Consider the following 27,862-nt stretch of genomic DNA (forward strand, 5'->3'; position numbering starts at 1 on the left):
GGTGTGAATTTGAAGATAGCAAAGTGATGACTGCTTTGGTCAAAATCATAGATGTTTCCTCCAGGTAACAAACCCATGGCAGGACTCCATACCTTATTTCTTTCTTTTAGAATCAAGTTGATTGTTGTCTGTCTGTGGTGGTGATGGGTGGTGAGGGAGGATTTATAGGGAAGGCAGATTATCACTTTTATTTGAATTGCAATATGAATTTTTTGACAGAAAGTAAGTTTTATTTGATTTATTGATTTGACAGTAAGAACAGGCTTAACAATTAGATTGTTTGGTGGACATATTTCATTAAGTAAAAGAATGAAATCTGTAGCTGCAGGGTTGCAACAATAATATTTAAGATACGTATATACCATACTGGAAACTATATCCATGCCATCATTAAGTTAACGTGTCAACTTAAAATGTCAGAAGAGCACAAGGTTTTTCAAAATTCTTTTAGGAGGTGTACAAGTGAAAAAATTGGTGTTAGGTTCCTGCGCCCATCTTCCCTGTCACCACACCAGCCCAACCCTCCCTTGCCCCAGACTGGCTAGCATCTCTATTTGTATGGGAAACGAGTTAGGACTTATTTCTTTCAAGTGTTTTAAAATTAGATTGTTATCTACCTGAATAACTTTCATTACATTAATCTCAATTGCTGAATCGCTTTTCTGAGAGGCTGCCTCTTAATGGTGTTACATGTGTATTGATTCTATAGGAGACTGTTGCCTTTTGAGGCGTTACATTGTAGAGCTTCCTAAATAAATTGAGATTCAGCTAATTTATAGTAATGTCCAACCATGTATCAAATTCCATTAGGTAAGTTGGTGAATGTAATGCTGTACTTGCAGATGGAGAAATGTACAGTTTGAGGATCAAACTGAAAGATATTAAATAGGGTTTAACACATTAGAATCTTACTCCTTGGTGAAACCAGTATCACTGATTGGTAAGAGGAGGTTGAGCAAAATTTCTTATGCATGTATATGTATGAACCAAAATGTTACTTAATGCAAATACATAAGAGAGTAAAACAAAACAAAAACAACTGGAAGGAATATACAAAATCCAAAATAGGAAGAGCTACCATACATTTTTAAATTTAAATAAGACTTAGAATTTAAATACAGTAGAGCTTAAAATCTGAAGTTGGGAGCCTGGTGCACTGTATGGGAAGTTGGTAGGCAAGAATTCTGGAAGGTAGATAAGATACCCTGAAGTTTAGTGCACAGTGTGGAAAAACTAACCATTCTTCCCAGGGTATAGATTCCTACCAGAGTCTGGCTCCCAAGATCATCCATCCATTCCCTTTTTGCCTTCCTTCGTTTCACAAAAGCTTTGAGGAAGTAGTACCAGTGTTTGCCTTAATGGGTCTGCTTCACTTATTCATAAAACTCTGGCCTATTTCAATACTCTATTCAAAAAAATATATATATTTTTAAACTTAACCTCCAACTGGTCACCAATTTCACATCAGTATATTTCTTTATCATTAGAGTCTTTCATTTTCTTATTTTCTGTGTGACTACTTTTACTTTGCTTTCTCCTTTCAGTAGTTTTTTTTTTTTTTTTTTTTTTTTGAGTAGGAGTTTCGCTCTTACAGCCCAGGCTGGAGTGCAGTGGTGGGATCTTGGCTCACTGCAACCTCCGCCTCCCGGGTTCAAGCAATTCTCCTGCCTCAGCCTCCCCAGTAGCTGGGATTACAGGTGTGCATCACCACGCTGGGCTAATTTTTGTATTTTTAGTAGAGACGGGGTTTCACCAGGTGGGCCAGGCTGGTCTTGAGCTCCTGACCTCAGCCTGCCTCAGCCTCCCAAAGTGCTGGGATTACAGGCGTGAGCCACCATGCCTGGCCTCAATAGTCTTTTAGTGAAGACTTTTCCATAAGGGTTTATTGTTTTTGTGCCTGTGCTATACCTCTAATGGATTATCACATCATCCCTTCCTTCCCTGAAGAAAAGGTACTTCATGGTATGACTCAAGTAATGCCTCCATGGTGCTCCCATAGCACTTACACATTGTAGCACTTACACATTGTAGCACTTACTATATGATATAGTTCATGGTGGTGAATAAATTGGGTTCCTCAGCTAAGTTATAAAAGCCTTGAGAGTGTGTCTCTATTATGTGTGGTTCCACAGTGCCTTGCACATGGTGGGCATTTTTTGCTTGTTGACTGAATGAATAGATACATGAACATCAAAGATAGTGAAGAGAAAGAAGGCGGGGTGCGGAAGTTCACGCCTGTAGTCCCAGCACCCTGGGGGCCCGAGGCGGGAGGATGACTTGAGGCCAGGTGTTGCAGACCAGCCTGGCCAACGTGGTGAAACCTCATCTCTACTAAAAACACAAAAATTAGCTGGACGTGCTGGCACGTACCTGTAGTCCCGGTTACTTGGGGGCTGAGGCAGGAGAACCACTTGAACCCGGGAGGCGGAGGTTGCAGTGAGCTGAGGTGGCGCCACTGCACTCCAGGCTGGACGACAGAGTGAGACTCCATCTCAAGGAAAAAAAAAAAAAAGAAAGAAAAAGAAATATGGGCATTAGCCCCTAAAATGTCAGTGAGGCATTTTTTTGTCCTTGTTTCAGTGCCTTTGTCGAGCCACTAGAATGCTTTCTGATTTCTTGAAGATTTGCTCCAGTGATAATCCGAAAAGGAGTGACCTGGCAGTAATAGGTAATATCAGCTTCCTGGTTTTAAATTCGCCTCCTCTATATAGTGAATGGTGGTACTTTCCTTTCAGGGTTCTTTTCAGTATGAAATAAGATAACTTGGAGTCATTGTAACCAGAAATTTTGCAACATTGTTACAAATTACGCATTTACTCCATAGGTAAAATGACCTTGAAACAAAGATATTTTGGTACTTTGGTAAGGAAACGTACACAAATGACGACCAAGAAAGAACTGGCTCAGCGTGAATTTTACCTACCACTATTACTCATTAGAGAACTTCCTGTAAACCTCCTAGTCGGTTCCTTCAAAGTCTTGGATAAAAAGCTCCTCTTCATGTGTCTAGAATGTGTGTGTACTTACAAATGGCAGGGCAAGTGGAGACGCACAAAACAGAGATTAAGGGTCACCTATCATTTACTTCTACGTAATGTGACCAGATTGGAGGACCATGTTGCTCCCCACTAACAGGTGTGTATAATTCCCAGTGGCCTTCAACCAAGCAGTAGGCATATATAGTCTTACACACATGGCACTGAGGTTATTGTTCCATTCACGGAAGAATTTCTTCCTCTTAGGAAAATACAAAAGATGGGGTATGCCAGGACATTCAGAAAGATGGTCACAGATGACAAAGCCCCAATCCGTGGAGCTTGGTCATTAGGAAAGGGATTTTGTGAACTTGTGTCTTTCTGTGAAAGCTCACAGTGCTGCTGCTGGTTGTTTTAATTACCCTTTTCTACTCCTATATAATAGTCAAAAATGGGACTTTCCTTTTTAGTCACATCAAAGATCTTCAACATGTTTCTACATTTATTTTAACTTAGTTTTTATGACACCAAATTTTTTTTTGTAGATATAGATTTGGAGAGAGAGTTCTCACATCACTAGTTTCTGCCTGAAAGGACTTCTATAGATTTGACTTCATAATTTAAAAAAAATACTATCATGATTATTTAGTGTGTGATCCTAAATATCATTAGATATTGATAGGTAGTTTGCATATCAGTATAATGGGTGTGACGATATCTTCCTCACAGGCTTTTTGTGAGGATGAAATAACTTCTGCAAAGTGCTAATGTAGTGCTTGGCAAACGATAAGTACTCAATTTTTGGGAGGTATCTTTTGCTAATGTTAGTTTTTAATGATATTTAGTGACATGGGGCAAATAATCACATTGAGTGGTAAAAATAGATTCCAAAATGGCATCTGAGGTCTTGAAAAGTAAAATTTTCTATATCTATATGTTTTTTGTGTATATTGGTTTAATAGTGGTTGTCTTTCTAGGTGATGGGATTATGTTCTTCTTATTTTTATTTCTCATGTAGAGTAAGTCCTCACTTAACATCATCAATAGATTGTTGTAAACTTCAACTTTAAGCAAAATGACTTCTAATGAAACCAATTTTACCATAGGCTAATGGATATAAACAAGAGTTAAGTTCCTATGACATATTTCTGATCACAGAAATATCATCAAACTTATAAAGAACTAAAACACTTTTTTTTGAGACAAGGTCTCACTCTTTTACCCAGGCTGGAGTGCAGTGGTGCGATCATGGCTCACTGCAGCCTTGACCTCCCAAGCTTAAGTGATCCTTCCATCCCATCCTCCCTGGTAGCTGGGACTGTAGGGGCACACCACTACTCCCAGCTAATTTTTCTATTTTTAGTAGAGATGTGGTCTCGCCATGTTGCACAGGCTGGTCTTCAACTCCTGGGCTCAAGTAATCCACCCACCCCTGCCTACCAAAGTACTTAGTACTTCTAGCACATTTATTATGCTTCTAGTGTGAGAATATACAACTACCTTTTTTTTCTTAAGAGTCAGTCTCACCCATTTTAAGTGTAGAATTCAGTGACTGTGAGAGGAGAGAGAAGCTAAAGGCACACTAAGGAAAGAAACAGGCCCCATGCTAAAATACTTTGAGGGTTACCAAAGGTGATAATTGTTGGTGTGCCTATGAGCGTTTATCTCAGGAGACAAAATGCGCTGCTTCTGTTCTAAAAAATGGGCCATGTCATTTGCCTCCTGGGAAGTATTTTTTATTGTTTCCACGGTGAAGATACATGAGAAGGCTTCTAGGCTTTTGCATAAAGTCCACGGAAACTTGAATTGTTGGACTATACAGTGAGTCCTTTGAATCCATGGTTTTCACATCTGTGGATGCAGCCAGGCTTGGATTGAAAATATTTGGACTGGGTGTGGTGGTGTTTGCCTGTAGTCCCAGCTCCTAGGGAGGCTCAAATGGGAGGATTGCTTGAGTCCAGGAGTTTGGGGTCAGCCTGGGCAACATAGCAAGACCTTGTCTCTTAAAAAAAATAAAAAATAAAAAATGTGGACAACCCACCCCTGAAAATAACAATGTGGCAATAAAAATAATACAAATAAAACCAATACAGTATAACAACTATTTACATAGCATAGTCAGGGGTCCCCAGAGCCGGGGCCGAGGACCGGTGCCACTCCCATGGCCTGTTAGGAACCAGGCCGCACAGTAGGAAGTCAGTGGCGGGTGAACGAGCATTATTGCCTGAGCCCTGTCTCCTGTCAGATCAGCAGCAGCATTAGATTCTCACAGGAGCGCGAACCCTATTGTGAACTGTGCATGTGAGGGATCTAGGTCGCACACTAGATCTCACAGTATGAGAATCAAAGTAATGCCTGATGATCGGATGATTGGATGATCTGATGGTTTCATCCCAAAACCATCCCCGCTCCGCCCCCCGCCCCGGCATCTGTGGAAAAGTTGTCTTCCACGAAACTGGTCCCTGGTGCTAAAAAGGTTGGGGACCACTGTTATACGTATTCTAGGGATGATATGAAGTATACAAGAGGATATACATAGTTTATATGCAAATACTGTGCCATTTTATAAAAGGGACCTGAGCATCCATGGATTTTGGTATCCATGCTGGGGGCCAGGGAGGGGGTTGGTGTCCTGGAATCAATCCCTTGAGGATACAAGGGAGGGAAGAGTACCAGGAAAGTTGTTCCTCTGGTCCTGAGTTGATGTCGTTTTTCATTGTCTTACTCCGCTTGTCTCTTATCATTCACCCCTAAGCCTGTGCTTGTTTCTTATCATTCACCCCAAGCCTGTGCTCTTGATGGTTGAAAATTTATTTTATTATGTGTGTTTTATATTGGAAATCTGATCATGTGATATATTTGCAGGAGGAAATATATAAATAAGAGACTACTGACTAGATTTTGTTTTCCTATTGTTGACATCATTTATATTTTGGCAAAAGGGAGTTGGATCTTGTATATAAAAATTCCCTCTGAACGTTTGCCAGAGTCAGTATGCTGTCATTCCTAGTTAAAAAGATTTTCTTTTTTCAAACTTAACATGCATCTCCTTTTTTGCATAGCAGATGGGAAAGATCAATGACCTGCAGTAGAGAATTCCAGGGTTTTTTTCCCCTCTATTTGATCTTTGATCTTAAAACAACTTTTAACCCTATAGTAATCTCCCAAGAGATTTGAGAAAATATTTTGTAAAACAAAATTATGAGGACTGTGAATACGTAATTGGTATTCTCCCAGCATTCTGACAAACTTGAAGCAAATGCTTTTAAGAAATCATTGTCAGGGGTTATGTGTTTTTTTTAGGTTGAATTCTCAGTATAATTTATGTCCACATGCATTATTACATTACAGTTTTGAATTTTATTGTTATGGAAATAATGAGAGTTTTCTTGATATAACAACAGCTGGAAAAAATGACGTTGATCAACAGTCAAAACTCTAAGTTTTAAGATTAAAAATTATATTAGAATATTTTAATATGGAATTTGGAATGCTGCTTTTAAGTTGATTTTTCAATAAACTTTAAATTTCTTTCATAGTGTTATCTTTTAGCAAACAAATTCAGGCATTAATAAAAACAAAATTGTGTACAGAAAAAACATGGCTTCTAATCTTAAAAGCAAGACTAAACAGAAACATCTGGACAATGGCAAGTTCATGACTTTTGTTTTTTAACCCATCAGATTGCTGAGGTTATAGGGCAACCGGCTAGCTTGATGTCTAAGAAGAGACAGATGTACGGAAAGACATCAGCACTTGCTTAGCTGGGGCACCCACAGCTGGACACTGGCAAGCATTCAGCTAGAATAGTTAACGAAATTGATGGATGCTGCGTGTGGGCTGGCAAGAAAGTGTGAAGTCCCTGGGAACTGTGGATGAGGGGAGTTCATACCCACCTGCAGGCTTTTTCTCCAAAAACTCTACCAGGTGCTCCCAAAAAGACAGGTGAGATTCCTGAGAAAGCATTCTTTGTCTCTAGGAGAAGGGCAGTTGCTGCAGATACAGTAAGAAACTCTGTAATCCCAGCACTGTGGGAGGCTGAGGCGAGTGGATCACCCGAGGTCAGGAGTTTGAGACTAGCCTGACCAACGTGGTGAAACCCTGTCTCTACTAAATACAAAAAATTTGCCGGGTGCCTGTAATCCCAGCTACTTGGGAAGCTGAGGCAGGAGAGTCGCTTGAACCCGGGAGGTGGAGGTTGCAGTGAGCCGAGATTATGCCACTGCACTTCAGCCTGGGCAACGAGAGTGAAAACTCTGTCTCAAAAAAAAAAAAAAAAAAAAAAAGAAGAAGAAAAAAAGAAACTCTGGCAGGACCCTTCTTCCCTATCGTCCTTTTCCATTCTACTGAATGAAAGCAGAGAAAGGACAAAACAATGACCATTGCCTTTAGGGCTCTGGTGAAAACCCTTTACACCTGGGGAAAATAGAAGTAATAGAAGTAAACCTGCCCTTGGGGGCGGGAGCGTGTTGGGTCACAGATTGGAGGAGACTAAGGAAGCAGGACATCTAAATACATTCTTTACCTTGTGGAACAGAAAAAGAACATGATTTAGGCAAGACACCTGCCTAAATAACTGATCATTACTCTTCAAAAGTATCAGTGTCAAAGACAAGGAAAGACTTAGGAATTATGACAGATCGGAGGAGACTAGGGAGGCAGGAACCTAGATGCTTTCTATGTATTACTGTGGTGATGTCAATATTAAGGGAAGCTGAGTGAAGGGTGGATGGGAATCCTCTGTGCTATTATTGTGACTTTTATGTAAGTGTAAAATTATTTTAAAATCAAAGGGGAAAACATTGTAAGCCCCCCTTTTAAACTGCTGCCTGAGATAGTCTATAAGAACAAAGTTCTTGCCTTCAATTATTGGATATTGAAATTTGTAACTTTTAGTTCATTTTAGGAAAATTAGGTTCTTTTTTTGTTTAAGTCCATGTTTCCATGAAGGAAGATTAGGTTATTTTTCAACTTTCTTCTATTGTTGTATAGTTTTTTTTTTTCAAATAAGAAAGAGTGGTTCATAGTTTTTCTCCTGAAACATTTCATAGCCTTTATATTTTCTCTCTCAAGTAGGTGAAGGAAATCTGAATATGTAACTACTATCCACTGAAAGCTTCTGGTTTAATAATTAAAAAAAAATTTGCCACCTATTACCAACCCATGTTTTCATAATTGACCCAGGAAATGTTGAGTAACAACTATGTGACAAGTACTGTGCTGGAACCCATGATAAAAAGATTATTAAGGTCAGTGTCTGCCCTTGATAAACTTTCAGGGAAATGTAGCAAAAACTCTAACAGAGGGAAGTTCAAATGCTACGTGGGACATTCTAATTAATGTAGCTTCATTTAGCATGTTTTGTCCGGTTTCCTTGTATCTTCTCCTTGGAATTCTTGGAATTCTTGTATCTTCTCTTTGGAATTCTTCTATCATTTAGAGTCTCAACGCTATTACTCTTCCCTTATTCCCCCTTCCTCATTCAAGCTGTTTTGGAATTCTCAGTAGTTCCTGATATTTTCCTAACTTAGAGAAAAGCAGTGGCTTTGTCCTGACTGTTCCTTATCTAGTATTACAGTTACTCAGAATACCTCTTTGCTTAATACACTTCCCTTACCAAAGAAGCTTCGGAGTCTGAATATAAAGTTTTCACTTAACATTTTGCTGCTTTGTTTTGTTTATTCCGTGGTCTCTTCATAGAATAAAACAGTTAACTTATGAAATCCGTGAAACCTCTTTGGAAAAAAATGTATATACACACATTTTGCAATAATTTCAGATAATCACAAACACATTCTTTTTAAAAAAATAATTTCAACTTTTATTTTAGATTCAAGGAATACACGTGCAAGTTTATGGCATGGGCATATTGTGTAATGCTGAGATTTGAAATAGGGATGATCCTGTCACCCACGTAGTGAGCATAGTACCCAATGATTTTTCAATCCTTGCCTCCTCCTTTCCTCCCCCCTTTAATAGTCACCAGTGTCTGTTGTTGCCATCTTTATGTCCAGGGGTACCAGTGTTTAGCTCCCACTTATAAGTGTGAATTACATGTTATTTGGTTTTTTTTTTTTTTTTGCATTAATTTACTTAGGAGAATAGCCTCCAGCTGTTTCCATGTTGCCGCAAAGGACATGATTTTGTTATTTTTTTTATGGCTAAGTATTCCATGGGGAGCAGAATACTATTCCACACACACCCCATGTTTTCTTTATCCAATCCACCGTTGATGTACACCTAGGTTCGTTCCATATTTTTTGCTATTGTGAGTAGTGCTGCAACAAACATACGTGCATGTGTCTCTTTGGTAGAACAATTTCTTTTCTTTTGGATATATACCTACTAATGGCATTGCTGGGTCAAATGGTAGCTCTGTTACAAGTTCTTTGAGAAATCTCCAAACTGCTTTCCACAGTGGCCGAACTAGGTTACATTCCCACTAACAGTGGATAAATGTTCCCTTTTCTCTGCAGCTTCGCCAGCATCTGTTCTTTTTTGACTTTTTAATAAAAGCCATTCTGACAGGTGTGAGATGGTATCTCATTGTGGTTTTGATTTGCATGTCTCTGATGATTAGTGAAGTGGAACATTTTTTCATGTTTGTCTGCCGCTTGTGTGTCTTCATTTGAGAAGTGTCTGTTCATATATTTGCCCACTTTTTGTTGAGGTCATTTATTTTTTGCTTGTTGAATTAAGTTCATTATAGATTTTGGATATTAGACCTTTATCAGATGACAAATAGACAAATTCACAGTTTGTAGATATTTTCTGCCATTCTATATGTTGTCTGTTTACTCTGTTGATAATTTCTTTTGCTGTGCAGATGCTCTTTATTTTAATTAAGTCTCACTTGTCAATTTTTGTTTTTGTTGCAATTGCTTTTGAGGACTTAGTCACACATTCTTTTCCAAAGCTGATGTCCAGAATGGTGTTTCCTAAACCAATCCTTTAGAAGAGTGGTTTTCTTCTAGGATTCTTATAGAACGTGGTCTTATATTTAAATTTTATCCATCTTGACTTAATTTCTGTATATGATGAAAGGTAGAGGTCCAGTTTTATTCTTCTGCATATAGGTAGCCCATCCCAGCACCATTTATTGACTAGAGGGTCCTTTCCCCATTGCTTATTTTTGGTGACTGTTAAAGATCAGATGCCTGTAGGTGTGCAGCCTTATTTCTGGGTTCTCTGTACTCCATTGGTGTGTTTGGTTTTGTACCAGTACTATGCTGTTTTGGTTACTGTTTGGCCATATAGTATATTTTGAAGTCGGGTAATGTGATGCCTCTGGCTTTGTTCCTTTTGCTTAGAATCGCTTGGGCAATCCTTTGGGCTCTTTTTGAGTTCTATATTTTAGAATAATTTTTTCTAATTCTGTGAAAAATGATGTTGGTAGTTTGATAGGCATAGCGTTGAATCTGTAGATTGCTTTGGGCAGTATGGCTATTTTATTTTATTTTATTTATTTTTTTGAGATGGAGCCAGCCTTGCTCTGTCACCCAGGCTGGAGTACAGTGGCACGATCTTGGCTCACTGCCATCCCTGCCTCCTGAATTCTAGCAATTCTCCCGCCTCAGCCTCCTGAGTAGCTGGGATTATAGGCGCGTGCCAGCACGCCTGGCTAATTTTTGTATTTTTAGTAGACATGGGGTTTTACTATGTTGTCCAGGCTGGTCTCAAACTTCTGACCTCAAGTGATCCGCCCACCTGGGCCTCCCAAAGTGCTGGGATTACAGGCGTGAGCCACCGCGAGTGTGGCCATTTTAGTGATATTGATTCTTCCAATTCATGAGCATGGAATGTTTTTCCACTTGTTTGTGACATCTCTGATTTCTTTCAGCAGTGTTTTGTAGTTTTCCTTGTAGAGATTTTTTACCTCTTTGATTAGATGTATTCCTAGATATTGGTGTGTGTGTGTCTATTGTAGGTGAGATTGTGATCTTAATTTGACCCTCAGCTTGAACATTATAGGGATATAGAAATGCTGCTGATTTTTATATACCAATTTTGTATCCTGAAACTTTACTGAAGTCATTTATCAGTTCCAGGAGTCTTTTGGCAGAGTCTTTAGGGTTTTGTAGGTATAGAATCATATTGTCTGCAAAGAGAGAGAATTTGACTTCTTTTCCTATTTGGATGCCTTTTATTTCTTCCTCTTGCCTGATTGCTCTGGCTAGGACTTCCAGAAATGCATTCTTAAGCTTATCTATTGATCTAGGATAGATCCATTGAACCTGTTTTGGCCAAAAATTAAGTATCAACTTAACCTTGCTTATTTCTTATCATATTAGTAATTAATTTGGGGGAGTGATCATGATAATTCAAACACTGAAAACTTATAAAAAAAAGCTTTCAGAATGTTTTGTAATGATGAGTGTAACTGGGAAGTATACAGCAAGATCACTGTAAAATAGAAGGCTGCCTTTAGAGTAGGAATATGATTTAGATAATAGTCTGCCATCAGTTAGGCAGTCAAGACCCAGCGAGTGAGTGGAGTCTTACGGTCTGTTACACAGTGAAGTCTTACAGTATATTTAAAACTCAACCTCAAATACTGAACTGAAAGTTTCTTTTAAAGTGAACATGAGTAAACTCATTAAAGAGAATCTCCTGCTGTTTCTTGACACTGTGCAGATTACATATTTTGGATTTTTGATAAACTTTATTTCCTGGATGATCTCTCTTTCTGGGTGCCCTCTAATTAACTTTTTATAAAGCACCAAACACCACCTCTCCACCTCCTTTAAAATGTTTTTGTGAGAACAAGTGGAATGATTAACTTTCTAATTGATGTATGGTGGTGTAGCTATCTAAAATACTTTCATTAAAGCAACTTAATTTTTAAAAGATAGCCAAGTTAAATATGTAATCACTCTCTAGAGTAATTAAAATGAAAGAATGGATATAATTAGAAATTGTGTCTGTCTTTTTATAGGATGTCACATAACTGATAGTTCTGCTATTATGCAGTTGAAAATAAATGGTTCTGATAGTTTCCTTGGAGAAAGTGCTAGAGAGGTAGTACTTTCACACATATAGTCCAATCTAAGTTTGGCATAATTGTTAGATTACTCTTGTTTGTCTTATCTGCAATTATTCAGTGAGATTTTTTAAAAATACATGTCTATTGAGCTGCCAGACTATATACTTTTTTCCAGAATATAGTCAGATATGTCAGATTTTAGGAATGGAATGATTTTCCCAATTCCTAAAATAAATAAACTTTTAAGTTTTTTCATGGCTCTTTCTATTATAAAATATGGAATCCTTTTTAAGAAAAGAATTGAGTCAAAATGAAATTTGAGATTGAACTTGTAGCCTAGAGTTAAACAGATTGTTGCAGAAATGGAGAGTAATTTATATCGCAGATATATGTAAAGTTGCTCCTTTTATTTATTTATTTGTTTTTTGAGATGGGATGTCACTGTGTTGCCCAGGCTGGAGTGCATTGGTGGCATCTCAGTTCACTGCAACTTCTGCCTCCCGGGTTCAAGGGATTCTACTGCCTCAGCCTCCCTCGAGTAGCTGGGAATATAGGTGCACACCACCATGCCTGGCTGATTTTTGTATTTTTAGTAGAGATAGGGTTTCGCCATGTTGGCCAGGCTGGTCTCGAACTCCTGGCTTCAAGCCATCCACCCGCCTTGGCCTCCCAAAGTGCTGGGACTACAGGTGTGAGCCACCTCACCTGGCCTAAAGTTGCTCCTTTTAGCAAGAGGTCATACAAAAGGTGTGGCTTATTTGCATGCCTTTTCATCAAATTTTGCTGAGCTGTGTATTTGCCGGCTTTTTAATTGGGTTTTTTTCTTAAAAAGTTAGCATTGTCATTAAAGCAAAAGATCGATTTGTGTGAGGTAACAAATTAGTTATGCTTGTGGAATGTAAAAATCCTATGTGTGCGTTTATTATTTATTTATTTTTTTGATTAGGATACATATTTTTGTATTGGATCCAGCCTATTCTTTGTAGATACTATTTTTCTTTCCTTACACTTGGTGATTTTTCCTGTTTATCTGGTTAACTTCTTAGCTCAAAAGCAACCTTTTCTAAGCATCCTTTTCTGACCTCCCTGTGTGTACTACCCCATCCTTGCTAGTCCATGTGTACTGCTTTCAGCCAGCTCATCAATAATCTAAATCTCAGAGGTTATGTTTCAGTTCTTATTCTATCTTGCTGTGAAACTGGTCAGCATTAACTTCTCTCTTTTCTTACATGCTCTTTTCCCATGTTCCTGGTTTTCCTTCCTCTTGTTGTGTAGTTTCTGCTGCTTTTTCTTTCTATGTAAGCTCCTTCTTTTCTGCTCATTCCACTAATGTTGACGTTCCTCAGGTAATTTCTCTGGGCTCCTTTGTTTTTCTGGCATGTTAGATCCTCCTAAGAAAATGTCATTTATTTCATAACTTCAGTTATCATCTAGTCCTGATGACCCCCAGATAAAAACTCTTAGCTTAGATCTTTCTGTGGATTCCATACTTATATCTGGGTGGCTTCTGGGCAGTTTCAGTGAAAACTCCCTAGATGTTCCACAAGCCCCGTAAGCCCAGTGTCTGCAAACAACTCGTTAGGGATTCTTCTCCAACTTCTCTGATAATGTCGTTTCTCTGCCCAAGAATGTTCAGTGTCTCTTCTTGCCTACCAAATGTGCTGGCTCCAAACTATATTTCTAGCTTTTTAGTCCACTCTGCCACATACAGCCTTTGCTCTAGTTCAACTCAAATACTTGATTTCTACTACTATGATCTGAAACACCTCCCAGTTATTTACTCTTGCTTCATGACTTCCTCTCTTAAATAGATCCTCATTTCTTACAGATGCCCAGACAGCTCTGATGTTATCTTGATGCTGGAACTGTCTCTGTTCCAGTTAGTCTATATTAATCTTTCCTTTTTCTGAACCCCTGTATTTTACTGATATCCATTTAACAGCATTACTTCATTCCGTTTCTTGTATAATTATTTAGTACTTGTCAGTCATATCCTTGAGGGCAGGAGTTAAGACATTTCCCCTTATAGGACCCAGACACCGTGCCTGGCATATGGTGGATATTCCTTGTCTAATGTGGTGTTTGATTGAGGGGTTGAGGAGTGAGGCCTCTGACGACTCTTTTAGTTAATATCATTCATCTTAAGTTCTGGGAACACAGCAGGGTTGATTGCTGTTTCATTTCTCAGCCTGCGTATGGAGTTATAGCCTAGACTTTTGTAGATATATGTGGGAAAGCAGTTATGGATTTTTACAACTCCAGCTGATGACACTTCATATATTTTTTTTTATTTTAAGATGAACATTTCCTCCTACATTTTTGACATAACTGAAATTAGGATGCGTCCTACAGTTGAAGGCCTCTTAAGATGATACTTGGCAATACTATACTGTTTTTAATGGTATCTTTAATAATGGCATGTCTTACAATCGATAGCATCTTACATTTGATGAATTTTAGTAAATTATACCATAAGGTTATATCTTGATTCCCTTTCTTAGAGTCGTATCATGCAAGAGTATCACTGGTTGCAGTGGACAGTGTGGCTTCTACTCAACATTCTTTCCAATCCAGCTCATTACATAGCAGTTTTGCAGGTTTGGTGGGGTAGACTTCACTTATTACTGAACCTGTGGTGGGTTCCCATTGGCATAGATAACTCTGGGCAACCTTATTCCCTATCTACAGTGGTTGGTTCTGTGGTGGGAACAATACCTGATCTGTCCTATTAAAGCGAGACTCAGAACTTTTGTTTGGTAGGAAGGAATGCTTGTGCTCTCCCCTTTTATATGAGTACAGGGTAGTTCTAGGACCCATTGGCATCTATAATATTCCTGAGGGGGAGCCAGACTGAGCTGCAAGCTAGCTCTGGAAGAGGGCAGAGCAGAGGGAATTGGAGAGAAAGGAGTCGCAGCCCCAGAAGCCATCAAGAGGCAGCAGAGCGTTGGCAGTTAAGGGCACGGGCTCTGGTCTAGATTGCACGGGTTTGAATCAGCAGTTAAGAGCATGGGCTGTGGTCTAGATTGTATGGGTTTGAATCAGCAGTTAAGAGCATGGGCTCTGGTCTAGATTGCATGGGTTTGAATGCCAGCTCTGCTACTTACTAACTGTAGCACCCTGGGCAAATGTAGTAATAGATGCTCTCTGTACCTTTAGATAATTTTCTTATCTGTAAAATGGGGATAACAACTCTCAGAAAGTTGTGGCAAGGATTAAATAGATTAATACACACAAAATGGAGAGAGCAGTACCTGGCACATAGTATTTGCTGTTGTTACTGTTGTCATTATTATTTCTAACCAACTCTGAAACCTGCCCACTGTCTGGGCTTTCTTTTTTTTTAATGCAAATCTGTTTTTTTATTATTTGCAACTGAAAAACACCCTAACTCTTATACTGGTTAGTTAACTCTGAGACTAATTTGAATTCAACTTAAAGATAAATATTAAGTAACTAGTTTGACTTCCTTCCCACTACATACTTTACACAGTAGGTTAAAGGAACTCTAAAAATGTGAAAAATACTATTGCATAGACCAGTTTTTTCTAGGATTGAACAAATCAATCCAAGGGTGTTTACAAGAGCTAACTGAACTACCTTCCTTCCCTCTTACTTTAACAAATAAGCACTAATAGTGGTACTGGCTGTCAATTCCTACATTGTCAAGAGGTCTAAAATTTTTTTATATTTGAACATTTCATTGAGTAGATAAGCAGATATTTTCAGTTACTTTCAGTCATGTAGATATCCCCCATTTTCATGTCTGTATTTGGAATTCGTCTGTAATAAGTTAAGGATTTAAGAATCTTTTAACCTTTTAAATATACCTCTAAATTCTAAATTCTTCTTCTGCTTTACTTTTTTTTTTTTTTCTCTTGAGACAAGATCTCACTGTATTGCTTACGCTGGAGTGCAGTGACACAGTCATGGCTCATCGCAGCCTCAACCTCCTGGGCTCAAGCGATCCTCCCACCTCAGCTTCCTGAGCAGCTGGGACTATAGGCATGCCTGGCTGATTTTTAAAATTTTTGTAGAGATAGAGTCTCCCTATGTTGCCCAGGCTAGTCTTGAACTCCTGGGCTCAAGTGATCCTCCCACCTTGGCCTCCCAAAGTGTTGCAAATACAGGCATGAGCCATGACACCTGGCCTGCTTAATCTTTCTTAAATGTATGTATGCGCACATTTATTTTAATGTTTAATATTAGAAGTGTTTTAGATCTTTAAGTTTGGTGATAGTTCTGTGACCAGAAATAGGTCAGAGGAACTTAGAAAACTCAATGTGTTCCAATATGACATTTGCTTTCTGTAGCTAGCTTCTTTCCTTCTTTGTTTACATACCTGGATGGCTGAATGATCTAGTCGCCTTGCTTCTTGTCTACTAACCTCTCTCTCCTTGGTAGTAGTTAAAAATACACACTTTCAAAGGAGTTCAGTGGTTTCTAAAATTATTTTTATGGTATAATAAATAGGTTCTCAAATTTATACAGAGTTTTATTGTTTATAAAATATTTTATGTATATTTTCTTTTTAGGATTTCTGAAAAGTAGAGAGGGCAGACATTATTTTATCCTGTTGTAGATGAACAAATAATGGCTTCTAGTTAACATAATATGGTGGTGACATATATAGAAACATATGATTTTCCTCTCAGAGTTAAAGTATCAAATAATCAGCATTTTGCTTTAATAGGAAAAACTAACAATATTCCCACAAAGGTTGGGACCATTGTACTGGCAGTATTAACAAAAGCACTTGACGGGAGGAAACAGTTGGAGGCATTGTAATTGGAAAATGATTTCTGTCTGCAGCTCATATGACATTTTACTTAAAAAAAACCCTAGTAAGTCAATGATAAAACCTTACTCAATGAACCTCAGAAAACGTAATGCTAAGTGAAAGAAGCCTGACGTAAAAGACCGCATGTCATATGATTCCAGTTATGTAAAATATCCACAATAGGCAAATCTATACAGACAGAAAGTAGATTAGTGGCTGCGTAGGGCTGGGAGGTGGAGATGGGGTGGGGATAGGGAGTAACTCCTAATGGGCCTAAAGGTTTCTTTTTGGGGTGATGAAACTGTTCTAAGATTACATTGTGGTGTTGGCTGTACAGCTGTCTAAATATACTTCAACCCATTGAATAGTACATTTAAAATGAGTGAATTTTATGGCATGTAAATGATTTCTCAATAAAGTCATTAAAAAAACCCAACTCAGTAAAATAACTCAATAGGGTAATAGGTATGATAAAATTAACATGCAAAAATCAAAAGCCTTCATAAATGTAAACAATAACGAGTTAGAAGGTATAAGGAAGGCTGGTCCAAAGGTCCAACTGAGTTATCTCAATTGACTGTTCAGTCAGTTATAGATTAAACTCCTTGTTCTAGTCTTTCTCCACTTGTTACTACTGCGCTTGACTAGTCTTAAAAAAAAAAAAAAAGAAGATATAATCGAAGAGAAAACCCCATTTACAATAGCAAGAAAAAAAGATAAAATACTCAGCAATTAAACTTTAAAAATGTACAAAACTTACAGGAAGAAAACTTTAAAGCACTCCTGAAAGGCCCGAAAGTAGAACTGATCAAAACTAAAGGCATCCCTTGTTCTTGGACGAAATGGCATCATTCTGAAGGATGCCATTAAAGTAATCAAGGATTTGAGTGCAAGTAGTTTATTAGGGAGGTGATCCCAGGAAGCACCTGTAAAGAGCTGAGTAAGTAAGACAGAATGAAGCCACTACAGGGTATGCTAATGAACAGGCTGCCACTGTTGGCAACTGAAGCTCAATCCCATTGGGTACTTTTGTGAAGCTACATGGAATCTACCTCATAGTTATCTTACCTGAGGGCAAAGAAGCGGGAGTATTTATTCATCCACTCTTGTCCAGCTCTGGTTTCTGGCCTGTCTCAGCAAGCTCCCAGCCAGTGAACACTCTCAGGCAGAGAGTGGCTATGGCTTACCGTAGAAAGCCTTAGGCATGTAAGAGAATGGTGAGTGCTGAGCTTATGTTACAGTGGTGTTCCAAGGATCTGTGCTGTGGAGATGTAGAAGATACTCCGGTTACAGACCCAACTGAGGAGATGGATGTACTCTGTGGTCTTTGTTGTCTAGGTTAGTGTCATATCTCCAGTACCAGGAGAGCTGTGGTCGTTTCTGAATGGAACCATACGTGGATGGGGGGTAATTTTGCAGTTTTTGGTGTGTGTTGAAAAAGTTTTGGGGTTCCTCTACCACTCACCGCATGTGCTTTGCCCATGGTCACTCAGAAGTCTGGACTGGCACTTTGGAAAGAGATCTGACCTAGTCTTGCTGTGACCAGTTTTACATTAAGCCTGGGTTTTTTGCTGATTAAATATAATCAAGTAGGATAAATGGCAACATCAATAAGATAATTATTTATTTTTACAAAGTAAGCGATATTATTTTGCTCCATTTATCTCCGCCAATATGAATTCTACCATATTTAGTACTTGATTATTATTATCAGTATATAAAGTATATAAGAAATTATATAAAGTATAATTACATTTTTGCAAGTAGGTATGTTGATGTGACAACTTTTTGCATGTTGATAAAAAAAGCTGTAGCATATATAAGATAAACATAATGGTTCCATGAACCAAAGATGATAAAATGATTTTGCAAATAACTATTTGACTTAATTTTCTTTTTACAAATCCTCAACTGCTATTTTTATTTGGTGATGTCTAGTAGTTCAAAAACTTATTTGAGTGAGAAGATATTATCAGTAAACTAGTTGGCTAATTAGTTAATTTTTTGATTTTGAAAATCATACACAGCTATTTTATGACAGATGGAAAGGAAAGCAATGTAGAATGACCATATTACAGTAAATCATCTGTAAAAACTTCAGGCAGACATTTATATCAATTAGTAAAGATGTTGGTTTTCAGCTTTATTCCCAACAGATGCACTAACACAGACCAGCTTAAATATGTTGCTTGGTAGGCATTTTTCTTGCCATGTTTTAGTAAGTTTACTTATTTTTTTTTAAATTTATTTTTGTTGTTTTTGTCCTCTCTTTTTCTGTCTTCCTTTGAGTATTTATTAATATTCCATTTTATCTCTTCGTTGACTTGTTAGCTATACTTGTTTGTTTGTTGTTGCTTTTGGTTTAAAACATCTATCTCTAACTCATCATAATCTACTGTAAAATAATATAAATTTAATATATAATGTAAGAACCTTACAATAGTTTACTTCTATTCTCCCCTCCTATTTTCTGTGCTATTTTCTCATGCATTTTACTTGTACGTGTTATAAACCCCACAGTACATTGTTACAACATTTCTAGCACTCTTCATTTCTTTGTATTTATCTGTTTCCAGCTGGTATCCTTTCTTTTTAACCTGAAGAACTTCCTTAAAAATTTCTAGCTTTAGGTCTGCTGGTACCCAATTCTTCTTGCATTTGTCTGGAATTTTTGTTTTGCCTTTATTTTTAATGATTTTTCTGCTAGATACAGAATTCTGGCTTGACTTTTTGTTTTTGTTTTGTCTTTCATCACTTCAAATATGTTCCATTGTCTCCTGGTTTCCATTGTTTCTGGGGGAAACTTCTGTGGCAAAGTTTCTACAGTGGTCTATAAGATTCTACTTGTTCTGAAACTTTGACTTCAACCTCATTTTCTTCTCCCTCCTTCTTTTAAACAGGCTGCTTACCTGTTCCCTATTTTCTCATTTATTGTCTAGTCTTTGGGGACCACTTTTCTACTGGATTTCTTATAGTGCAGGCTATCTTTTTTTTTTTTTTTTTTTGAGATAAAATATATTGCCCAGCTTAGTTTTAAACTCCTGGCCTCAAGCAATCTTCCTGCCTCAGGCTCCTGGGTATCTGGGGCTACAGGTGTGCGTCTCCACATCTGACTACTTTAAAACATTTTCTTAGAGGTAGGGTTTTGTTATGCTTCCCAGGCTTGTCTTGAACTCCTGGACTCAAGTGATCCCACCACCTCATCCCCTCTAGGAGGTGGGATTACAGGCACAAGCCACTGCTCCTGGTTCATGCAGAGCATCTTATGAGAAAACATTCTGTGGCTACTGTCTGTGTACTTATAATACCTTCTGTTCTGCACTTGTTTTCCTTCTGACTCTTTTTCTTTTCTTTTTCTTTTTCTTTTTTTTTTTTTTTTGAGTTGGAGTCTCACTCTATTGCCCAGGCTGGAGTGCAGTGGCACGATCTCGGCTCACTGCAACCTCCGCTTCCTGGGTTCAAGTGATTCTCCTGCCTCAGCCTCCTGAGTAGCTGGGATTATAGGCATGCGCCACCACACCCGGCTAATTTTTGTATTTTTAGAAGAGACAGGGTTTCACCATGTTGGTCAGACTGGTCTCGAACTCCTGACCTCGTGATCCGCCTGCCTTGGCCTCCCAAAGTGATTGGGATTACATGCCTGAGCCACCGCACCGGGCCATCTGACTCCATTTTTCTTCCTAACACTTACCACTGTGTGATGTATGTGTTTATTTGTTTATTGTTTTTTTTCTTCTTTTGAATTTTAGATCCAACCAGAGAATTAATTTTGTTATTATCCTCTAGAATACTGCCTGGCACATAGTAGGGGTTCAGTAAATATTTGTGGCCAGGAAGAAAGAAAGACTTCAGTTCATTAAGGAGGTGGTTGTAGAAATTCTGGGAGATAGAGCTATTTTTTAAAAAAAATTATAATAAATATAAGAGTACTTATGAGTTCATTGTTTGAAAACATTGTAAACCAGGTGCAGTGGCTCACGCCTGTAATCCCAGTGCTTTGGGAGGCTCAGGTGAGCGGATCGCTTGAGGTCAAGAGTTCGAGACCAGTCTGGCTAACGTGGCGAAACCCCATCTCTACTAAAAATGCAAAAATTAGCTGGGCGTGGTAGGCGCTGGTAGTCCCAGCTGCTCAGGAGGCTGAGGCGGGAGAATCCCTTGAACCCAGGAGGCGGAAGTTGCAGTGAGCTGAGATCACGCCACTGCACTCCAGCCTGAGTGACAGAATGAGACTCTGTCTCAAAAAAATAAATTTAAAAAAAAAAGGCAAACATTGTAGCCTTTGTCACTAATTTTCCAGCTGACCCCGAGATTATACTTTCTGAGTCTGATAAATGAAGGAATGGGATCAGGCAATGTTTAAAGTCCTATCCAACTATAATATATATATTTATCTATTTATTCTAAACAAGGTCCTAACAAGCCCTCTTCCTTAGTTGTCTGTGCAAAAGTCCATTTTAATCAGGTTAAATATGTAGTAGAGAGATTATGTCATTTTCCTATGCAAAAATCTTTGCCCTAGTATTCTTTGATCTGTGGCTTATCATGAAAGGGCCTTCACAGTGTCATGCTATTCTGTCTCCGGTATTCCATGTCACCATTCCTTACTTGTGATGGTTAACTGGGCTAAGGGATGTCTAGATAGCTGGTATAATATTACTTCTGGTTGTTATCTGTGAGAGTGGTCCGGGAAGAGATGAGCATTTGAATCTGCAAACTGGTAAAGATCACCCTCATCAGTCTATTGAGGGCATGAATAGACCAAAAAGGCAGAGGAAAGGTGAATTTGCTCTCTCCCTTTTGAGCTGGCACGTCCATCTTCTGCTCTTGGCGCTCTTGGTTCAGGGGCTTTCTGACTCAGATTCAGTTCCCCAGCTTTCGGGTGTGTTTTGCTCCTCACATTGCACTTGATGTTTGGGACTTTGTGATCAGCTTCCCTCTCCCTGAGCAGCAGCTCAGCTGTAGGCCTTTCTGAGCTCCTTTTAGACTTAATCATCTCTTCTATTTTACTGTTTTTAATTGCCTTGTATTATTTTCAAATACGTCTAAATTATTGTAGATGGTTTTTAGTCTTTTTCTGTTTTTTCTTTTTTTAGTATTTTAAGTCTCATTAATATTGCCTTTAATATAGACCCGGGGGCTCTGTGACTTACAATAAAATAATGAAATGACATTAGAATTTTCATTTTAAGGTCATCTTGTTTTTTTCCTTATTTCTTTCGTGGATTTGAAGGTCACCTTTTCTATTTTATTTTGTTACCTTTTACTGCCTTTAATATTTTAAAAAATACAATGGGGGTCTTGAGATCTTTTTATTAAAATTCTTTTGGTAACTTTTACTGGTTTACAGAATTAGTAATGGCACTTTATTTTTTTTTTAAAAGGATCTTGTCAAGCTATTTATTCTTTGTTGTAAGGTAAATAAAAGTGGTATACCTGCTTTAGCCTTATTGGTAGTTTTGTGTAATACAGTGAAACATAATATAATGTTAGTAGATATTAAAGAAGCTTTTTCCTTAAACATCTGTTGTTTCATTGATATGAGACATGCTAAATGTAATTAGTAATTTCAGTTATTCCTTGCCAGTTAATGATGCAAACAGTGTTGACCCTTACCTATCAGATAAAAATATACAGTGTAAACATCGGAGAAGAATAGCTATTTGAGGAGTTTAGAGTTTATTTCTTTATAGGATATTGTACTTTTGCAAGGCTATGTGTTGACATATAGTAACTGGACTGCCTAGAAAGATCTGTCTTATAAAAATAGTCATACTTCAGAACCCAGACAAAGAAAATGGTGAAGTTCATCAGTTACTGCATTAATCCCTCTAAACTGGGTTGGTTATCTTTCCAGCTAATGATTTTTTGCCCTGCTCCATGGCAATTTCTCTTCCCTAACCTATGCTATAATTTTAGTGGGCAGTACCTTTCTTGTTAACATTTCCATTTTAATACTTTTTTGAAGATTTATCTTGAAAGGTTTTTGTTAGTGGGCATTTACTATATTAGAACAAGCCAAAGATCAGATATTTTTGGGCAGCTGAATCTTTCACCTGCATAGGAAATCATGCCAAATATACGACTGTCTTCTCTGTCCATTCATAAAACTTTCTCTAGATAAGGTCATGAATTCTTGGAAATAAAACTATTGTTCTTCACATATTCTCTCCAAACTGTTAAATTATTTACAAATGAAACTTGGATGATGATGATTTCAGCTTGACTGAATTATCGTTGACTGCAGTGGGCTTTAGGAAGTAGGTGCTTAATACATGTTTATTGCATGCTGTGAAGTCACTGTGCCTTTAATTATTTTATTTACTTCCAACCCCAAGCTGTAGGAGCAGTCTCTTGCATGATGGAGTCAGTTTTCTTTTTGCTGTACTTTCAGTTCAACTTCATCTTCTAAACTTCTCATCGAGTTGTTTATGTATTAGCTTCTTATTGATGCTGTATCAAGTCATGACAGACTTTTTTTTTTTTGAGACAGAGTCTTGCTCTGTTGCCCATGCTGGGGTGCAGTGGCACAATCTCAGCTCACTGCAACCTCCATCTCCTGAGTTCAAGTGATTCTTCTGCCTCACCCTCCTGAGTAGCTGGGACTACAGGCATGTGCGACCACACCCGGCTAATTTTTATATTTTTAGTAGGGACGGGGTTTCACCGTGTTAGCCAGGATGGAGAAGTCTTGATCTCCTGACCTCGTGATCCCCCTGCCTCGGCCTCCTGAAATTCTGGGATTACAGGCATGAGCCACAGCTCAAGTCATGACGGACTTTTTAGCTTAAAACAGTGGTCCCCAACCTTTTTGGCACCAGGGACTGGTTTTGTGGAAGATAGTTTTTCCAGGGATGTAGAGTGAGGGGGGCGGATGGTTTCTAGATGAAACTAGATGATAATTCCAGTCATCAGGCATTAGATTCTCATAAGGAGCATGCAACTTAGATCCCTGCCATGTGCAGTTCACAATAGGGTTAGTAGTCCTATGAGAATCCAGTGCCACCACTGACTGTGATACAGGAGTGCTGGGAAGGGAAGAGTGTGGTCCCTTTAAATGATGAGGAAGGGGGTAAGGGAGGTGCTGGGTAGAGGAGGGCATGGTCCCTGGCTAGGGCGCTACCCCCACGGACCTAGGTGAGGACAAGCGCTTCTGCCTTTTCGCCCAAATGTTGAATTTTCCAAGACCATCCTGGTCTACTGCGCCCCCATCCTGGGCCTATAAAAACCTGAGACCCTAGCAAGGTACAGACAGAAGCAGCTGGAGGGTGAGAGGAACACATTGGTGGAAGAAGACAAGTGGCTGGACATCGGGAGGACGTGGAGGGCGTCACACGTGTCCATGTGAAGAGACCACCAAACAGCCTTTGTGTGAGCAATAAAGCTTTTTAATCACCTAGGTGCAGGCGGGCTGAGTCTGAAAAGAGAGTCAGCAAAGGATGGTGGGATTATCATTAGTTCTTATAGGTTTATCTTACAGGTTTATCCCTATAGGAACTTATCTATAGTTCTTATAGGGATAGGTGGTGGAGTTAGGAGCAATTTTTGCTAGTTGGGGGTGAATCTTACAAAGTACATTCTCAAGTGTGGGGAGGATATTACATTCTCAAGGGTGGAGGAATATCACAAAGTCCCTTATCGCAAGGGCAGGGAGGGCGTATTGTCACAAAGTCAATTGATCAGTTAGGGTGGGGCAGGAACAATTCACAATGATGGAATGTCATCAGTTAAGGCAGGAACTGGCTATTTTCACTTCTTTTGTAGTTCTTCATTTGCTTCAGGCCATCTGGATGTATACATGCAGGTCACAGGGGATATGATGGCTTAGCTTGGGCTCAGAGGCCTGACAGAGGGGAGCACACAGGCAGAAGAACACACCAATAGATGCCAGCACGCTGGGAGGCCATCGACCAGCAGAACGACGCAGTGTTTGGCTGGGACGGTTGGAGGAGAGCCCGGGTCACCGAGCGCCCGACTCCAGGAGAAAACCATCTCCCTTGTGGCTCCCCCATCTGCTGAGAGCTACTTTACTCAATAAAACCTTGCACTTATTCTCCAAGCCCACATGTGATCTGATTCTTCCAGTACACCAAGGCAAGAAACCCCAGGATACAGAAATCCCTTTGTCCTTGTGATAAGGAAGGGGGTCTAATTGAGCTGACTAACACAAGCTGCCTACAGACGGCTAGATTAAAAGAGCACTTTGTAACACATGCCCACTGGGGCTTCAGGAGCTGTAAACATACACCTCTAGACACTGCCATGGGGTCCGAGCTCCACAACGTGCCCATCTGTGTGCTCCCCCTAGAGGTTTGAGCAGCAGGGCGCTGAAGAAGCGAGCCACTCCCCCTGTGGCAGAGGGGGACAAGGGAATCTTTACTTTCTCTTCATGTTTCATATAAGTGGAACCATGTAATATCTGTCGGTTTATCCCTCTTGTAGCATGTGGCAGAACGTCTGTCGGTTTTTGGTCTTAGAGAGTATAGGGGTGAAGATAATTTTTTCTCCCCCTCTGCCTCTGAAATTTGAATGTGCTGAAATGACCTGACGTTAGACTGATTAACAGGGGAAAAGGCATATAAATGTATTAATGTGCATAAGCACAGGAGCCACACAATATATGAGACTCAGAGAACCGAAACCACTTTGCAAAGGTTATGATGGTTAGAGAAATCCAACACAGCTGACTTTATCTTGCTTCTGACCTCACAAGCTAACTGTCTGCTCATTCCTGGGTGTAGGTCAAGCTAACTAAAAAGGAGTTTAGTTTACAGTTTAACTTTAAAGCAAGGATGATAATAGTCCCTTCCTGAAACTGGTCCCATCCTTGCTTGGGAACTGAAACTGCCTTTGTAAAACTAATGAAAGATAACAAGATTAGAATTATGATAAGGGCCTGAATTCTGCTAAGCAATAAGCACAGTGAAGAAGAGATAACCAGCCATTATTACCTAGCTTGGTTACTGCTGGAGGTCACAAGATTTGAGATAACATCACCATTGTAAACCCTAAGATTGGTTTTTGAGATATTTTCAGACCTTTGCATTCTGGTAAACTGACTGATGCCATCTGGACCATGACTCATACCAAGGAACTGACTGAACTCATCCTGTGACCCCCACCTAGAAACTGACTCAGCACGTGAAGACAGTTCCAACCCTCCAGTGATTTCATCTCCAACCAATCAGTAGCATACATTCCCTAGCCCTCAGCTTGCCAAATTATCCTTAAAAACCCTGGGCTCCAAGCTCTCCAGGAGGTGGGTTTGAGAGATACCTCCCCTCCTTCTGCTCAGCTGCCTTGCAGTAATTAAACTCTTTCTCTGCTGCAACACCCCTACTGTTCTCCATGTATTGGCTTTTCTGGGCAGTGGGTAAGAAGAACCCGTTGGGCTGTAACAGAAAGGCCAGATAGCCACAGCTTAAATGGCACCCTCTTTCTAGGGGTCAGGGAGATGGGATGTAGGCAATTTTGGGGGATAGTGACTTTTAGGAGAGTTTAATGGATCCAAGGAGTAGACAGTAGTTTGTAAATGGTTCTCTTTGGAAACTGAATGGGGCCCACAAGTTATTGGAAGTTGAGGGAGGAACTGTAGGGTGAACAGAGGTTGTCTTATTATGCAGTTAAAGTCTCTCGGGTAATGTCTCAAAGCTGCCCTCTGAAGAATAGGCGAAAAGTCTGTCTGGTCCTGGCGGTGACTTATTATAGATTCTTTTCTTCTCAGGTTAATCTTTCCTGGTAATTTAATGAGATTTCTAGGGAGGAAGTTTAAGAGAATTGCATTTCTTAAGGAAAAAGTTTCCTTAGTCTGATAAGGAAATTCCAGAGAGAGCCCCTCTCTGTGCTTTGGGAGTTAGAGAGATACAGGAGAAGGTTACAGAGTCCTTGGTTCTGAGGCAGCTTCTAAGGTCTTCTGTTTTTTTTAAAATTCAAAAGTGCCCAGCATATGAAAGCACCAGACTTTGGGATATCATTTTCTGAGCTCCAATAATAGTCATAGTAATTTTCTGCTGAAAACATTTGTATGATTTTCAATGCAAAAATGAATTCTTTATTTTCCCCCTTTACTTTCATTTTATATGACCTTAGTAAAAGGTTTTTTTTTGTTTGTTTGTTTTGTTTTTACTTTTCCCAGTGGACACTGTTCTTATTGTGGCTTGTTGATTCATGCTGATGAATAGTAATTTCTTGCAAGTTATTCTGGCACATAGGGTTCATTTTTCATGTAATCTGCATAAAAATAATGGTGGTGAATACTAATCAAGTAAGAATGCAGATCTGAATACTAAACTTCAAAGAAAAAACTTAATTAGAACCTATAAGTCACAGTAGTGGTCCCTCTGCAGGGAAAGTATGCTTTATTAGTTCTGTAATGTAAAACTTTTTTCTTGTTCCAACCTATAAATTGATTAGTGACGCCACATGGATAAGAAATTGGGAGTGGGTTGGGCAGAACTGCTGTCTCATATGATATTCTTAAGGATTGTTTACTATTATCAGTAGCATAGTTTAAAATTATTTTCCCCAGGATAAAAATTTATTTGAACAGTTAAATCAAGTTTATTTCTCAAAAAATTTATATATGAGTGCATTGTACTATATGCAACATAGGAGATATTAATTACTTTCAATGGCAAACCCACAGTTCCTTTTGCACCAGCCTAATACAAAGAAGATAAGTTCTCTAAGAACTTCCAGTCTAGTGTACTTACGTGTGGGCGTTTATACGTACATGTATGCAGTTCAAGACATAACATACGGAAAGTTAACTAACAGAATTAAACAGTCAGCCAGAACACCATAAAAATGATATCAGAGTTTGAGTAGCAATAGATAAATAAAACTATATGGACTAGTGGTGCTCAATGTTTTTATTTTAAATGGTATAAACCTTTTTTCTCTAAATGAAATCTTAAACTGAACCAAAAGGGTGAAAAAATGATGAGAGCCGGGCATGATGGTGTGTGCCTGTAGTCCTGGCCACTTGGGAGGCTGAGGCAGGAGGATCACTTGAGCCCAATAGTTCGAGTCTAGCCTGGGCTGAGCATAGTTCACTGGTCTTTAAAAAAAGAAGTGAGCAAAGATTATTTATTTATTTATTTAATTTTTAGTGCTGGAGGCCAGGGTTCT

At 39.0% G+C, this 27,862-nt stretch overlaps 1 protein-coding gene and 1 long non-coding RNA gene across 3 annotated transcripts in view; both read left to right on the plus strand.

Moving 5' to 3' along the window:
* The window catches only part of SMYD3 (SET and MYND domain containing 3), a 749,014-nt gene that overhangs the window by 61,691 nt on the left and 659,461 nt on the right, over positions 1 to 27,862 (plus strand). The gene's annotated exons all lie outside the window — the stretch shown is intronic.
* LOC129058169 (uncharacterized) lies at positions 1,651 to 27,849 on the plus strand. The gene is made up of 3 exons (XR_008523118.2): positions 1,651 to 6,920; positions 23,386 to 24,103; positions 24,497 to 27,849. It is a non-coding gene; the product is annotated as an uncharacterized LOC129058169 (long non-coding RNA).

This window comes from Pongo abelii, chromosome 1, assembly GCF_028885655.2.
Source record: "Pongo abelii isolate AG06213 chromosome 1, NHGRI_mPonAbe1-v2.0_pri, whole genome shotgun sequence".
Classification (NCBI taxonomy): Eukaryota; Metazoa; Chordata; class Mammalia; order Primates; family Hominidae; genus Pongo; species Pongo abelii.